The 16,558-nt window shown below is 37.9% G+C and overlaps 1 pseudogene; it reads left to right on the forward strand.

The window, feature by feature from the left end:
* Positions 1–10,036: 10,036 nt before the first annotated feature.
* LOC124973352 (G-protein-signaling modulator 2-like) lies at positions 10,037–12,081 on the forward strand (annotated as a pseudogene).
* Positions 12,082–16,558: the final 4,477 nt, after the last annotated feature.

The raw sequence follows: 16,558 nt of genomic DNA on the forward strand, positions 1-16,558 counted from the left end.
CTATAAATTAATGAAGTTGAAATCATGTCTTCCTTTACAAGTTCAGGAGGAAAACAATAAAATATACTTGAAAATATTTAACCCTTAATATTTTAATGGAGCTTGTAATGATAGAGGAAAATATAAAAAAAATTGTTCCTTTAATTATGGTGAATCCAAGAATAACTATGAATTATTCAATCCACAGATTATATTTTACAAAATGATTCAATTATTTTCTCACAGACTAAATTATCAAGCAAAAATCACAGATACATGAAATAATATTTTTACAAGTAATAGAAGAGTTAACTAGAAGTAGAGCAATTTGTTTTTGTGTGGTAAAACACAAAAGAAGGCATTTATGAAAGCCTGAGGGAGGAAAACAACTGCAAAACATAAGATAAGCTTTAATTTAAAAGTTATGTTGTCAAGCTATCTGACCAAAATTGAGTTCAAACCTTTAAAATGTTATCAAATGGAAATCACTGACTCACCTAAATCACCTTCACCCTGACACAGAACAGAGCCAATGCTGGTAAATTCCATTAAACCTGGAGTAAGCAGTTTCTTAGTATTTCAGAATACAGGTGATGAATACTTTACAGTTAATTTTTCTAAAGCAACTAGCAGCAAAACAAGTTCACTTATACATTTCCAAGACCCCATCAAAGAGAAGTATTAACATTTTTTTAAGAGTATACTTCTGTGAAAGAAGATGCTATGTAGCAGGCTTGGTAAAGTTTAGGTGGGAAATTCAGATTTAGGTTGGAAAGCTCTTGCACAAGAGATTGCATCTCCATTTCCAAAAGGTCATTTGAAATCAGCAGATCCTCCTTCCCTATTTTAGAGCTCACTTCTGTTTTCTAAATAGATGTCAACAGAGGGAGAAACAGTGAACTGGCAAAGCTGCAGACACTGAAAGTTTTGCTCCAGAGATTACACAACACCCACTTGAGATTGGGAACCAGGCCTTGAGGGACATGGAGGACAGGGCCCAGTGGAGAGAACTGAAAGGGTGGGTCACTGTGACTGGCACTTGACATTTAAAGTTCACCAAATGTCAGTCATTCTTAGATAACAAGTCTGCAGGTGCTAAGACTCAGACAGTAATCAATCCACCTATTAATCAGAGTAATGGGACGGGTCTCCAACATTGTTTGAAGGAGCAGAGGGCAAGGTAATAGCTTTAAAGGTTTTTCATGACTTTGAATAAGAGGAAAAAAAAGCAACAACATGGCACCCACTCACTAGCTCAATTTTCCTCTTGTGGATGCCTCAAGGATTAAAGGCATGCCACATTAACCGAACCACGGCCTCCAGACCTAGCAATGCGCCCGGTGACTTCAAGGAAAATGTGGGGATCCAGAAGCTCATGCTCGCCAAGTTCTTGGTGTTACACCCCGGAGACCACCCCGGATGGAGAGTCCACTCGGTCTATACCCACCCTATGCCACTCAGGTGATGCCCTGCCCTGTGACCCCCACTCCCATGCACAGAGCCTGTCCCACAAACAGGCCCATGTCCCCTGGTGGTGCCAGTGTGAAGCACACACTGACTTTTGAGGGCTCCCAGAACAATAGTAGTTGAAGTGCCAGCAGGGCCCAACATCTGCCACCACCAGGGCTGAATTTTGCCACCCACCAACTCGCACCAGCATCCCAAGTTTTGGCTGCTGGGTTGCTGCGGGGAGAGTTCCTGAAGTCTTCCCAGTTCACTAGTTTGGGGTGCACCATGCTGTATCAACCACCAAGGACCCTGTGCCCCTGTGCCAAGTGGGCAGGGACACAGTGGCTGCCCTGCAGGAGATCCAGTTGCCTGGCCATTCCTGGTGGCCACCAGCAACCTGCCCCCACCCTGACCAGTCCTGAGAAGAAAGAGTGCTGGCTCTCTGTCACCTCGCCCTAGGCAGCAGTCAGCACTCCCCATTCAGGGTCCCTTCACTTTTGCCACTTGTGCCAAAGCAGATGGCCCAAACTCAGCCCCTCCCACCTGCCTGCAATTTTGCACTGATCTGGCAGCTTCCAACACAGGCTTGGAACTAGGGAACTGAGTTGGACATTGCAGAGAGCTGCATCTCAGGACACACTCAGGGTGGGGCTTGCAGGCCTGGCTTGCATGGACAGGGTGACCAGGTGCTGTGGGTCATGTGGAACACATGCAGGTAAGGCAGGGCGAGGGAATACTGTGGTTCTTGGACCCAGAGCATGCGGGTTTGCCCCTGCATGTAACCAGGGAAGGGCCCTGCACCCACCCACAGTCTCTGTGCTTGGTAGTGACATGCAAAGTTGGTGTAACTGTTAATGAGAAATTGATACAAATGTTTTTTTCATTCCAACAAGAGGCACCATGGGGCACAACCCCACCTGTATAGAGCCATGATAGAGGATAGGAGAGCAGTGACAGATTGGGTGTCTTTGATAACCTCAAAGCTGTGGCATGCCCAGAGCCTGGGAATGTTTCTGTGCAAGGGCACAGGATACTTAGCTGCTGTGGTAATGCCTTGCATGAGCAGGCTCTGTGCAAGAGTCCTATTATCTCTGAACTTCATCTCAGATACACGACTGCAGGAAAAGAAGAAATTCTTATGCTAGACAACTACACTGTTTCACCAGCTCTGTTTTCCAGTTTTCTGCCTGCCTTATAGTAGATTTTAACAATGGACTCTTTTGAGAGCTACACAAAGCTCCTATCATTGCACTTTCTAACTATGAATTGCAACTACAGAAAAACTACACAGGATGTCCTAATTTCTGTAACTTTCCTGAATATAAAGAATTGCATAGTCATTAACCTGATAATAAGATATATATATATATATATATATATATATATATATATATATATATATATATAAACATTGCTGGCATGACTCTTTAGAGCTGCATCCACATCAGAGAGCAGAGCTCCACCTGATCCCAACTTAATCTTCAAGGTCTGTGTCTGTGAATCTTTATTTTCCAATCCCTCTTCACCCCTCACCAGACCAGAGAGCTTGGTTGCACCCACCAAGTTCCCAGAAGTGGACATGGCTTTGATAAACTTTGCTACAATTGTAAAAATCCTGATCATCTTCAAAAGGTCTGTAAGATAAAAAAAGGGGAGGCTGCAATAACAGTCCAATCAGAAATGTCCAATCTGTCATAAAGTGTTTCATTTGGCTTATCAATGCAGATCTAAAACAGACATATCAGGAAACCTAATTATGGGTCACCTCTGACCCAAGGCCAAAGGAGGAGGAACCCTTCTCATCTGCAGATGCAGATGTCTCCTTCACAGATGTTTCCAGTTCAAACAGAAGCTCCTTCCACAATTTCTTTCATGCTACTAGTGGGATCACAGGGTTAGATTTGTTTACTACTGAGAATGCTCAAATATGTCTCCATGGGGAAGTTAATAAAATTTTTACCCAACCTCAAGACTTCTACCTAAAGGTAACATTGACTTAATTTTGCCACACTCTCACAGTGCTAAAGAAGGAAAATTTATAAGTCCTGAAGTGATTGATTCTGATTACACTGGTGTAATATACATTCAAGTTTGGTCTCATATGCCTTTAATTCTTCTCAAGGGATCCTCCATAGTTCAATTAATTGCCATTCCTTATATTACTGCCCAACAACCCCTAAATGAAAGAGGAAATACGGGATTTGGTTATAGTATTATAGGAGCATGTTTACCTATTACTGAAAATAGATGAAAAATAACCCTTTTTAAAAATGAGCAGTGAATCACGGGGTTATGAGACACCAGTGCTGATGTAGCAGTTATCCCTGTCTCAAGGTGGCCTCGTGCATGGCTCTTTCAGAGGGCCATCCCAGTTTGGGGTATTGGGGTAAATAATAAACAGGTGACTAAAAGTTCTCTATGGTTGCAATGCTTCACCCCTTCCAACCCATAAATTATTACTCACATTCAACCGTACATTATGGCTATTAACTTTCCTATAAGGGGCAAAAACATCTTGCATGCGTTACAAATGCCTATGGGGTCACCTTTTTTATAGGGGTCTCTGTGGAAATGAACACCTTGCCATTAAAGTGAAAGGTTACCACTCCTGTCTGGGTAGAACAATGGCCATTGTATAAGGAGAAGGTGGCAGCTTCAGAGGCTCTCATTCCAGATCAGTTAAAATTGGAACATATTGAACCTTCTACCAGTCCATGGAATACACCTATTTTTATCATAAAGAAGAAATCAAAGACATGGAGATTATTATAATATTTAAGAGAAATTAACAAATATATACAACATATGGGTCTACTTCAATGTGGATTGATTGTCTAATCCTAATTTAATTCCTAAAGATTTTTCTTTATATGTAATAGACTTAAAAGACTTTTTGTTACTATTCCTCTCTTTCCCGATGATCAAGAAAAATTTGCCTTCACAGTTCCTGTTTTCAATCATCATAAGCCTGCTGATAAATATTAGTGGTAAGTCATTCCTCAAGGTATGTTCAGTATACCCACATTATATCAACATTTTGTGAATAATGCTCTTCAGTGTTTCTGACAATTATTCCCACATATTCTTGTTTATGATTACATGGATGATATTTTGATTGCTGGGCCAAAACTTATAGAACACACTTTAACTAAATTACAACACATTCTATTACAATCTGACCTCTATCTGGCCACAGAAAAAAATCAATGACAACTCCCTATTAACTAATTAGTAAATAAAATACTCCAATTTTATTCCATTCTTTGTGTTTCAAATCTCTTCCAAATTCTTCTTAGCTCATTTACAGCAACTATTAAGACATTTTAATTGGGATTCACCTTATATTTCTTTAGCTACTGATATGTTGTCACCTTTTTTTCAGCTTTTGAGAAAACAACATAATCCCACCATTTTTTTTCAGTTAACTCCTTCACTCACTGCAGCTCTTCAGCATGTTAATGTGAAGTTATTTACAGTCCTTATAGATAGATCCCAACACTCAATGTTCTTTTTTCTCTAATAATCTTTACAGGAAAGTCTTACACCTTTACTGCATCATCAAATCTTGTATGTAATACAGTGGTCATATTCTCCTCAAAATGTTCTCCCTTATTCTGATATATATATGTTCAATTGATCTCAGATAGTTGTCATCATATTTTATCTCTTACAGGAACAGATATTCATGTTCTTTATGTTACTTATAGAAAGACTTAACATTTACAGTATTTATAATTTTCTTCATATTCTCAAACTTTTTAACTAAATTTTTAACTCCTATTTCTTTCCATTCACCTTATGATGAATGCCTTTCCTTGTGTCAAGTCTCTCATGCTCCTTCTATAATCTCCTCCATTCCATTTTACAGTGGTATTACTGTCTATACTGATGGAGAAACACAAGATTATTATTTATATTCACTGATAAAAAATGGACTGATTATTACATGTTGCCTCAAGCTTCTCCTCAGTGAGCAAAATTAGCTGCAATTATTTTGGCTCTTCATATGTTTCCCACAACATTAAACATCATTACAGATTCTCAGTATATAGCCAAACTGATAACCTCATATTTCCTCTGCAATTTGGTCACCTCATTGGGACTCTAATTTGTTATTCCTGCTTATTACTCTTCAATCTCTTTTACAGTATTATACAGCTCCAATATTTCTTCCTCATATATAGCCACACTAAGATTTCTGGACAACTCACTGAAGAAAAAGCTTATGCTGATGCTGCTATAAAATCACATTATTCTCTCTTTTCAGATGCCATGGCATCACACATTTTTTTCATCAAAATGTTCATTTTTTTAATGAAATCATTTTCTATTTCCTCTCAACAGGCCCATATCACTGTTAATAATTGCTCTCATTTTAAACCCTTTTGTTTCCCCACTTGGGAAACAATAAACCCTCAAGGTTTATATTATAATGCCCTTTGACAGATAAATATAACTCATTGTCCTCATTTTCACCCCTATTTCTTTTTACATGTTACCACAGATACATCTCCAGGTGTTATATGAGCCAGTGCACATTGTTCAGAGAAGGTCTCAGCCTTTGTCTCTCATATACTCCCTTGCACTGCCCCAATGGGCAAACCACATCATTTAAAACTGAGAATGCCCATACTTGTACTTCTAGTTCCTTTGCTAAGTTTTGTAATCAATGGAATAAAATTCTAATCCATGGAATTTCTCACAGTCCTACCAGGCAGGCTTTAGTTGAGCATGCACATCACACCCTTAAAAAGTACCTTTTAAAAGGAAACAGAAAAGGGAACATAGTCTTGCTCATGTTAATAATGCTGTCAATATTGCCTTGTTCACAAGAAAAGCTCTTAATGTACAGTATGAAGATAATACACATTGTTGGTCCTCTGTCTTTCCCCTAAGGAACCCCTAACAATGATTTAGGTAAAATACCAATTTCCACCATATTCAATTAAAGGACACTGCACCTTTAATTACATGGTGAAGGGGATATGCTGCTGTTATTACTCCTACAGGTCCTGTCTGGATTCCTGCCAGATGTGTGAGATCCATCCATCATCATGAGTTGGCATCAAGGACTTCTCAATCTGATTTCCAAATTCTATTTGACCCTGGATTAAGAGAACCCTAATTCAGGGAAGGGTGGGAGGGGAGGGGGGGAAGGGAAAAAATGGCAGAATGAATCAAACAACATTACCCTATGTAAATTTATGATTACACAAATGGTATGCCTTTACGCCATGTGCAGACAGAGAAAAAACATGTATCCCATTTGTTTACAATAAAAAAAAAAGAGAACCCTAATTCAAAGAAGAAATATCCAGTAGGAACAAGAGGTCCAAGAAACCCTCAATTTTCTAATCATCTAGTGACTTGGGGGGAATATAAAAATTTTAACAACATCTGCTCAACATTTCCTAGCCCAGATGGATTTAGAATGTACCCTGGGAAATTTGGTTATAGTTCTGTTCGCCAAACTTACGCAGAATTCCACAATTATGCTGACTATTATTGTGTTATTTCTGTGTTATTGTATCCTTGTTGGTGGTGCCCAAGTACTTAGCAATAATTGTTATTCTTTTGAAATTTGTATCATCATTCTATTCTTGATAATATGGCAGCTATTGATTATTTTCTGATGTTACATCATAAGGGTTGCCAGAATTTAATAATATGTGCTGTTTCCATTTAACTAATCATAGTAACCTCATTTAAGGGGAATTGGATCATCTTAAGGACATTGTAAAAACAGTGCAACAAGATGATGGAAAAGGGGATTTATTAGATTGGTTAAACTTATGGCTACAAAATCTCACATAGATCAAAGAGCTTTTCATTGGAGAATGTTTATTGATATTTACCTTATTATACTCTGCTTGGTTTTGCCAATGTTTGCCTTGCTTTCTCCCTCCACCTTCCTTGAACAGAAGACTAGTCATGACTATTGTAAAGGCCATAAAAAACAAAAAAGGGGAGTTGTATGGATCTCAGATCAGTCAATGTAAAGAGGAGCAGAAGTCCTTTCAGTTGAGCAAACATCTCAGGACACAATAGGTGCTCTGTTTGAATGACTTAGAAATACTCTGTAACTCCTCGGTCCTTGAGGCCTGGAGATATTATCGTATTATAATATCTTTTGGTCCTAGTGGACTCTGAGAAGCAAGCAAGTTATGTGATCTGAACAAAGTATGTAACCTAGTGTAACATGATGTGACCCTGGAATAGATTAATAAACTGGACTGACTTTCCCTTGAGAGCTACTTCTTGCTGTTTGCCATCCTATGTGCTTGCCTCTTTATTAACTCTCCCATTAACCTTTATAACTGTACTCCAATTAATCTTTACATACCACCCTGCACAAGTCTAAGCAGGAAAGGAAAAGTGGGGAAACTGAGGCCTGATGACAGCAGCCAAGTGGAGCAGATGGATTAGAAACTACATCTGACCCTAGTCTCACTTTTTCCCTCTTCTCTCATTTTGATAGAAAGGAGACAAGGGTTAAATGCAGCACAAAGTAGCCCTGTTCTTTGGGAACATATTGAGGGGCCCTAAGGAGCACTGGCTAAGAGTGCCCAGTAGTGCCCTTTCCAAGACCCTGGTATCCTGAAGATATATGAATTTGACTGCACACAGGAAGAGGCTATTTTTATTTTTGTTGCCATCCACATGGATTTATTCAATCTGGCAAGATTATATAAAAACCTAGGGGCAAAAAATAAACAATACCTACTAAGAATTGAGCACTACTATATATTTCAAGATTATAAGAAAATATTATGGGGTTTTTCTGGCATTTATGCAAACTGCATTTTAATGATTTTGGTGATATGTAGGGCATTCCGTAGCTTTTAAAAATTTGTACTTATTGTAATTTTACTCATTCTAGATATTCAATTCTGTTTTTAAAAAAGTGAATATTCTGAACTTTGGGACTCCTGACCCAACAGTGACCAGCCCTCAGGATCCTGCACCAAATAGAAGAAAAAGTAGACCCAAATCTCCATCATGTTGGCTTAGAACAGACTTCCTACAAGACTCCCAGAGATCAAGAAATAAAAGCAAGAATCAATAAATGGGATGGATTCAAACTATAAAGCTCTTTCTCAGCAAAAACAAGAATGTGAAAAGAGACCCTATGGAATGGGAGAAAATCTTTTCCACAGGCACTTCAGATAGAGCACTAATCTCCAAAATTTATGAAGAACTTTAAAAAATTTACAACAAAAACATGAAGAACTTAATCAATAATTGTGCTAAGTAACTGGATAGACACTTCACAGAAGAAAATAAATAGGTGATTAATATATGAAAAAGTGTTCTTCATCTCTACTAAATAGAGAAATGCAAAGATTTTATCTCACTCCAATTAGAATGGCTATTGTCAAGAATGCAAGCAGTGTGTCTTGGCATTGATGTGGGGAAAAAGGCACACTCTTGCATTGCTGGTGGAGTTGCAAATTGGTGCAGTCACTCTGGAAAGCACTATGGAGATTCCTCAAAAAACTTGGAATGTTTCATCTTTTGACCCAGCTACTCCACTCCTCAGTTTATGCCAAAAAGAATTAAGATCAGCATGCTACAGTGGCACAGCCAGAGCAGTGTTTATAGCTGCTCTATTCACAATAGCTAGATTGTGGAACCAGCCTAGATGTCCTTCAATAAATTAATGAATTAACAAACTGTGCTATATTGGAATATTACTTAGTTAAAAGGGTGAATAAAATTATGGCATTTGCAGTTAAAAGGATGGAATTGGAGAATAATATGCTAAGTAAAATAACCAATCCCCCTCAAATAAAGGCTGAATATTTTCTCTGATAAGTGTATGATGATACATAACGAGGTTTTGGAGGGTAAGAGGAGAATGGAGAAACTTTAGATTGTGTAGAGGGAAATGGGATGGTAGTGGGTGGGTGAAAGAGAGAGAGTGAATTGAAACAGACATCATTACCCTGTGTACATATATGATTACATAAATTGTGTGAATCTACATTGTATACTACCATAGAAATGAAAAGTTGTATCCCACTTATTTATGTGTACAATAAATCAAAATGCAGTTTATAAAAATAAAAATTAAAAAAAAATAAAAAGTGAACATTCTAAACTTGTACATTTACCTTTAAAAATTCTGGGCCACATGCCAGGCACAGTGGTGCCTGCCTATAATCCCAGAGACTTGAAGGACTGATAATGGAGGGCAGCAAGTTCAAGACCAGCCTCAGCAACTAAATGAGTCCCTTTGAAACCAACTTAGACACTATCTCAGAATTACAGTAAAAGGGGCTGGAGATGTAGCTCAGAGGTTGATTACCTATCAATTCAATCCTCAGTATCAAAAATAGGAGGAATACGTTCTAAAAGTCTTTCAGGTAGAGGGCTGCTACTCCATGAACACTGATGCATTGTTCATTTAAAAATGAGCTGTTGGGTGCAGGGGGTGCATGCCAGCCTCCCGCTGTGCCCCTGCCTGGCTCACCCCTGGCAATGCACAGACCCGCCTGAGGGAGGGGCCCTGAGGCCCCGCCTACCGCCTGGGGCTGCTGCCACAGCTCTGTGATGTCCACTGTGCACTAAAGACCCGCTGGCCCGCTGGAACTTGTAATATGACTCGATGGAGGGAAATTTGATAAGCATGAGGGAAGACCATTCTTTTCATGTTCGTTACAGAATGGAAGCTTCTTGCCTAGAGCTGGCCTTGGAAGGGGAACGTCTGTGTAAATCAGGAGACTGCCATGCTGGTGTGTCATTTTTTGAAGCTGCAGTTCAGGTTGGAACTGAAGATCTAAAAGCACTTAGTGCTATTTACAGCCAGTTGGGTAATTCTTATTTCTATTTGCATGATTATGCCAAAGCGTTGGAATACCACCATCATTATTTAACTCTTACAAGGACTATTGCAGACCAGCTGGGAGAAGCCAAACTAGTGGCAATCTGGGAAACACCTTAAAAGATATTGGGAATTTTGATGAAGCTATAGTTTGTTGTCAGCGACATCTGGATATTTCCAGAGAGCTTAATGACAAGATGGGAGAGGCAAGAGCACTTTACAATCTTGGAAATGTGTATCATGCCAAAGGGAAGAGTTTTGGTTGACCTGGTACCCAGGATGTAGAAGAATTTCCAGAAGAAGTGAGAAGTGTTTTGCAGGCAGCTGTGGATTTTTATGAGGAAAACCTATCATTAGTAACTGCTTTGGGTGACAGAGCAGCCCAAGGATGAGCCTTTGGAAATCTTGGAAATACACATTATCTCCTTGGTAACTTCAGGAATGCAGTTATAGCTCATTAACAGCGCCTCCTTATTGCAAAAAAATTTGGAGATAGATAAAGCAGCTGAAAGAAGAGCATATAGCAACCTTGGAAATGCATATATTTTTCTTGGTGAATTTGAAAATGCTTCTGAATACTACAAGAAGACACTACTATTGGCTTGACAGCTTAAAGACAGAGCTGTAGAAGCACAGTCCTGTTAGAGCCTTGAAAACACATATACTTTACTTCAGGACTATGAGAAAGCCATTGACTATCATCTGAACACTTAACAATTGCTCAAGAGCTAAAAGATAGAATTGGTGAAGAAAGAGTATGTTGGAGCTTAGGAAATGCATACTTAGCTCTTGGAAATCATGATCAAGCAATGAATTTTGCTGAAAAGCACTTGGAAATTTCAAGAAACGTTAGAGATAAAAGTGGTGAACTAACAGCACGACTTAATCTCTCAGACCTTCAAATGGTTCTTGGTATAAGCTATAGCACAAATAATTCCATAATGTCTGAAAATATTGAGATTGTTAACAGTTTTTATGGTGCACGCCCCAAGTTAGAATGCTGACACAGTATGGAAAATATGGAACTCATGAAGTTAACACCAGAAAAGGTACCAAACTGGAACAGTGAAATCCTTGCTAAACAAAAACCTCTTATTGCCAAACCTTTGGTAAAGCTACTCTTCGTCAACACACTGAAAGGGAAAAAGTACAAAACCAATTCCTCTGCTAAAGTTCTCCAAGATGCCAGTAATTCCATTGACCACTGAAATCAGAATTCTCAGAGGAAAATCAGTGCAGATACTGTTAGAGATGAAGGATTCTTTGACCTCTTAAATCAATTTCAAAGCAACAGGATGGATGACCAGAGGTGCTGTTTACAAGAAAAGAGCTGCCACACAGCTTCTTCTACTCCCACCAAGGGAATGCTAAAAATACCACCTGTTTCTGTGGTGTCCCCGAATACTGATGAGTTTTTAGATCTTCTTGTCAGCTCACATAGCTGCTATCTGGATGATCAGAGGGCCAGTTTCAGCAATTTGCTGGAGGACTTCATCTGACAAAACACAATAGTCAGTACTTGACTGACTAATAACTAATGACAACAAAGAACCTGATGAAGACTTCTTTGATATCCTTGTAAAATGTCAAGGGTCCAGATTAGATGATCAAAGATGTGCTCCACCAACTGCTGCACAAAGGGTCCAATGGTACGAGATGAAGATATTTTTAGGCTTATTTTATGGTCTCACCCAAAAGGAATGGATGAACAAAGAGTTATTTTACAAAGAGATCAAAACAGAGACACTGAATTTAGACTAAAGAACCTTTTGCAAAGTAATGCTTTGTTGGAATTTAAAAATTCAGAAAAAGAAAAAGAAAACCACTAATTTCTACGGATTTTTTTTTTTTAAGAGACAACCTTGTTTCCTTTCAGTACACTGTAGGGAAATTCAATTTAATTTTTTTCCTAAAAAGGAGGATGTATAGCACTGTAATATAGCTTAAAATGTTTTTAGAATGATGTACATATGTAATTCAGTAGTACAGTAGTAAGGAATAAATGTTGCTCTGGACACTCACTTGTTGGAGGGTGGAAGTGTCCCAGAAAGTGCTTCAACCACTCCTGTGATTATTGCCTAGAATTCTGTTTTCTGGCAACTTTCATTAGATTCCATTAATGGTGTTTGTAAAATAGAAATTTAAATGACTCCTAAACTAGAATTTAATTCTTTTGCTGAGGTAATTTTTTAAACTCTTGACAATGGCTTTTTAAATATATTTAACCATGGATATAGTAGGATATAATGCTACTTAGGAAAAATAATGTACTTGACCAATGTAAAAAATCCATCTAAAGTAGATGTATTTAAAAAAAACTAGGCATTTTTTTCTCTAAGAAAACATATTTTCAGTATTTAGGCCAAAGCCAAATAAAAGAAATAAACATTTTAGCATAAAAAAAATGAGATTTTGTTGTCTCCTACTTTCCAGAATAAGAAGTTGAGAATAATAAACTTAATTAGAGTTTAGAGGGTTTGCAAATAAATGAGAATGTGGAATTAGAATGATCACTGAACTCACTGATATTTTCCCACATGTTATAATATACAGCCCAGGTATTCCTGTTGTAGTCCATGAACCATCCAACTCGCCTGAAAGCAGAAGTGAGTGCACATTCTCAGGCTTGTACTGGACTTACTGAACTTACTTAACAAGATCTCCAAGTGATTCCTATGTAAATTAAAGTTTGACAGCCACTAAATAATCCCTTCATGACTGTTAGACTGTTATAAGCATGATAAACATCACTCTCCTATTTCATTTATTCCTCTCTGTCTTCATTCCTCTTATGACTCATGAGATAAAAATATTTTTTTCTAAATAATAGATTTATAAATGTATTTTTAAGAAAAGCATGCAACTTTCTAAAACATTAATAGAGCCATCTATTTGTAAATTGATCCATTCCATTCCATCATTCCAGATGTGGAACACCTATAAAAACTTAAATTGTTCAACAAACATACCAATTGTGGTAACTTTGAGAGAATATGTGATTAGTATGTTCACAGAATTGAATGTTTAATACTTAATGAGCTAAAAAAATCATCTTTATAAAACTACAGGGAAAAAATGGACAATATTAATATTTATATAAGTTGCTTTCCTTCAATAAGAAAAATAGATGAATGACTCCTATAGAAATAAGCAAAGAAGATGAGCAGGGAACTCTCAAAAAATAAAAAGTGAAATAAATGTTTGCAAAAGGGACAAAGAAATTGAGCCCTTCAAAAATGAAAATGAAAGTCATATTGAGCTTCCTTCATGGTATCACTGAATAGGATCCAAGAAGTTTACCCCGAAGGGCAATGGAAATCTCAACTCAACCCTTGGCCTTGACTTACTCAATAAAAATAAATTTTGGGGAATATCAGAAGAAGTACAAATATTTATTTAGAAAAACAAGGAGATTATATAGAAATGTAAATAAGAGTTAGATATACACTCAAAAGGAGAAGGGGTGCAGGTGCTTGAGACTGAGATTCACTTTAGGGGTAATGGCCTCATCTTTTTAAAAGAAATTTTGTAGATAGTGAACATGAGAAGTGGCAAGGGGTGGGGGCAAGGGGATAATCTATCTGTTGAGCTCAACACTTAATCATGGAGCAGGGGTTCATTACAGTTGGACCTGCTCCTCTCAGGGTCTCTATGTTGGTGTCATTCAGTCAACACATAGCATGCAGAATATACTGATGAGCCTCTAATGATGTTTTTACCTTCACCTTATTTAGTCTAAAAGAAATATTATGAAAACTAGCAATATGAACATTATTAATATGAACATTAATTTGACACATAATACTTTAAGATTCAAGTTCTTTTAAACAATTTATTTCTGGAGGAGAATAATCTTGGGGAGTAAAGGTGAGGGTGCTAATAACAGCTTCTCAGATTTAAATTTGCAGTTTCTTTGTTGGTTTCCATTCTACCTATACTTGTTTATTCTGCCTGTACCTCAAGGGGTATAGAACCATGTTTTTCTGTTCTTAGAAAATTTCAAATGTGTTTATATATTTTATATTAAACTAGTAAAGTCTTTTTTAAAAAAATAGGTGGTGATGAGTCTAATAAGTGACTTGATACCTAACTCATTAAGAAATGTCCCTAATGGATTCTCCGTAGGTACCCTGAGAAAAATAATCCCCAATACCATTAGAAGGCAAGTTAAAATATGAAAGAGTCCACAAGGAAATATTGTGCATCTTTCATGTGCAAACAGACGTCCCCACTTCCCAATGGGGGGTGTTACTTACACCTGGACCTTCGAGCCTCCCCTGATGAGAACTCTCCCCTCTGGATACTTCAGTGTTTCACTCTCAGATCACTGCCAATATCTAATTCCAGCCTTACCATCAGTACAACCCCAAACTGATGAACAGAAACTGTAGGTGTATAGCCACCAGGCTCTGGTTTAGTAGGTCCTCCACGTGATTTCATAGCAACTCACCATTGGTAGAAAGAAACTGCTTTCATTCTAAATTTTCAGGAAGTGTTGGTCAGACACATTTTTCCAGCCCTGGTTCCAGGCAAGAGAGAATCAATTACAGTAATTATATCACAAGCAATAATACTTCCTTGAACATATGAGGAGGAATCTTCAGCCTTGAGGAATTAGGAAAAATGTTCTAGGAAATTAATGTCTAAAGTGAGACCTGTAGAGTAAATAAGAGTGAATCAACAGCCAGGAAAAAGGGTGTTTCTGGTGAAGCAAAAGCCACATGCAAAGCAGAGTTTGAATTTTAACATATAAAACAGAGTACCATGAAGGCTTTTAAATAGGGGATTACCCAATACAAAACATCTTTAGAAGCAACATTCAGACAATGCACTGGGTTGTGGCTAGGCATGAGTGGAAACCAGAAGGGCTACTAGGAGATGATTGCTGTAGTTTAATTAAGAAATTACAGTGGCAGCTTGGATAGAAGAGAAGCAGCAGCTTAAGGAGCTATTTAGGAGATAGGATGTGTGTGATTTGAATCATCAATATCCCACAAAACCTCTCAAAGCTCCCTGGTACAACAATGTTCAAAGGCAGGGTTTTCAGGAAATGGTTGGATTATGAGGACTGTAATTTCACCAATGGATTAATCCACTGATGAATTCATAGCAGAATAAATTTTTGGGAGAACTGGAAACTGTAAGATATGGGACCATAAGGCAGTAGGTCCTTGGAGGTCTGTCCTTGAGGACTATAGCTTTAACTTAACCCCCCTCCCCATATCTGTCTCTCCCCTCTCCCTCGCCTTCCTTTCAACTAAGAAGTGATCAGATTCACATCTCTACATACTCCCCACCTTGATGTTCTGCCTCTTAGAAGCCAAGAGTAATGGGGCTAAATCACAAGTCAAATTAAATCTTCCCTCTTTTTAGTTGATTCTCTAGGTAATTTGCCAGAGCAATGGATATCTGGCTAACATAGGACCCATAACTAATAAAGGACATTGTGGAGGGTGCATCCAGGTTTCCAACTTAGAAGAAGGCATTTCATATCTTTACAGAAATATCACAGGTGGAGAGAATAAAATAAAAGAGTGGTGTGCAGAAGACACTACTTCAATTTTGAATCCATTAAACTTTATGTGTGTTTTGGACATCCATACACAGAAGGGATCATTAGACATGTGGGTGTTGAAGATAGAGCAGAACAAAGCAAAGAAAGAACTTCAAGCTCTCTTCAACAGCAAAATGTCAAAAAGTAAAAACTGAAAACATGACCTCTATATTTCATGATAAAGGTGTCCTCACAGAACTTAGGAGAGAAGTTTTGGTGGAATCCTGAGCCAGCCCCTGAATGATAGAGGAACAAGGGTGTGGCAGAGATGGCTTTGGGAAGAGGAAACTTGCCTTGGTGAGACAGAAGATGGCAAGAAGGGTACAGGCATGTGGGAACTCTGTATCCTAAAGAAAGGTGCACCCAGAAGGAGGGGTTCATGCTGAATTATTTCATTAAATTTTAAGTTTTTGAAATTCATCCATACTTTGCATCTATCAATAATTCACTCCTTCATATTGCTGAAAAATAGTCTACCATATGAACATACTATGACTTCTTACTCAATCTCCAATTAATAGATATTTGTATTATTTTGAGTGTTTGGCTGCTGGCACACTTACAGTTTTGTCAAGTATTTTCTCTTTTGGTGTATTTTAATTTATTTTTCTGTGCTCTACATTTAGGAGTAAAACTACTTTTACACAGAGCCAGTTAATTTTTTTTTTACACCATGAATTAAACTAAGTGGTGCTTAACAAATGAGCCAAATCCCCATCTCCTTATTTTTTATTTTGAAACAGGATCTCACT

This window comes from Sciurus carolinensis (assembly GCF_902686445.1).
Source record: "Sciurus carolinensis chromosome 14 unlocalized genomic scaffold, mSciCar1.2 scaffold_126_arrow_ctg1, whole genome shotgun sequence".
NCBI lineage: Eukaryota > Metazoa > Chordata > Mammalia > Rodentia > Sciuridae > Sciurus > Sciurus carolinensis.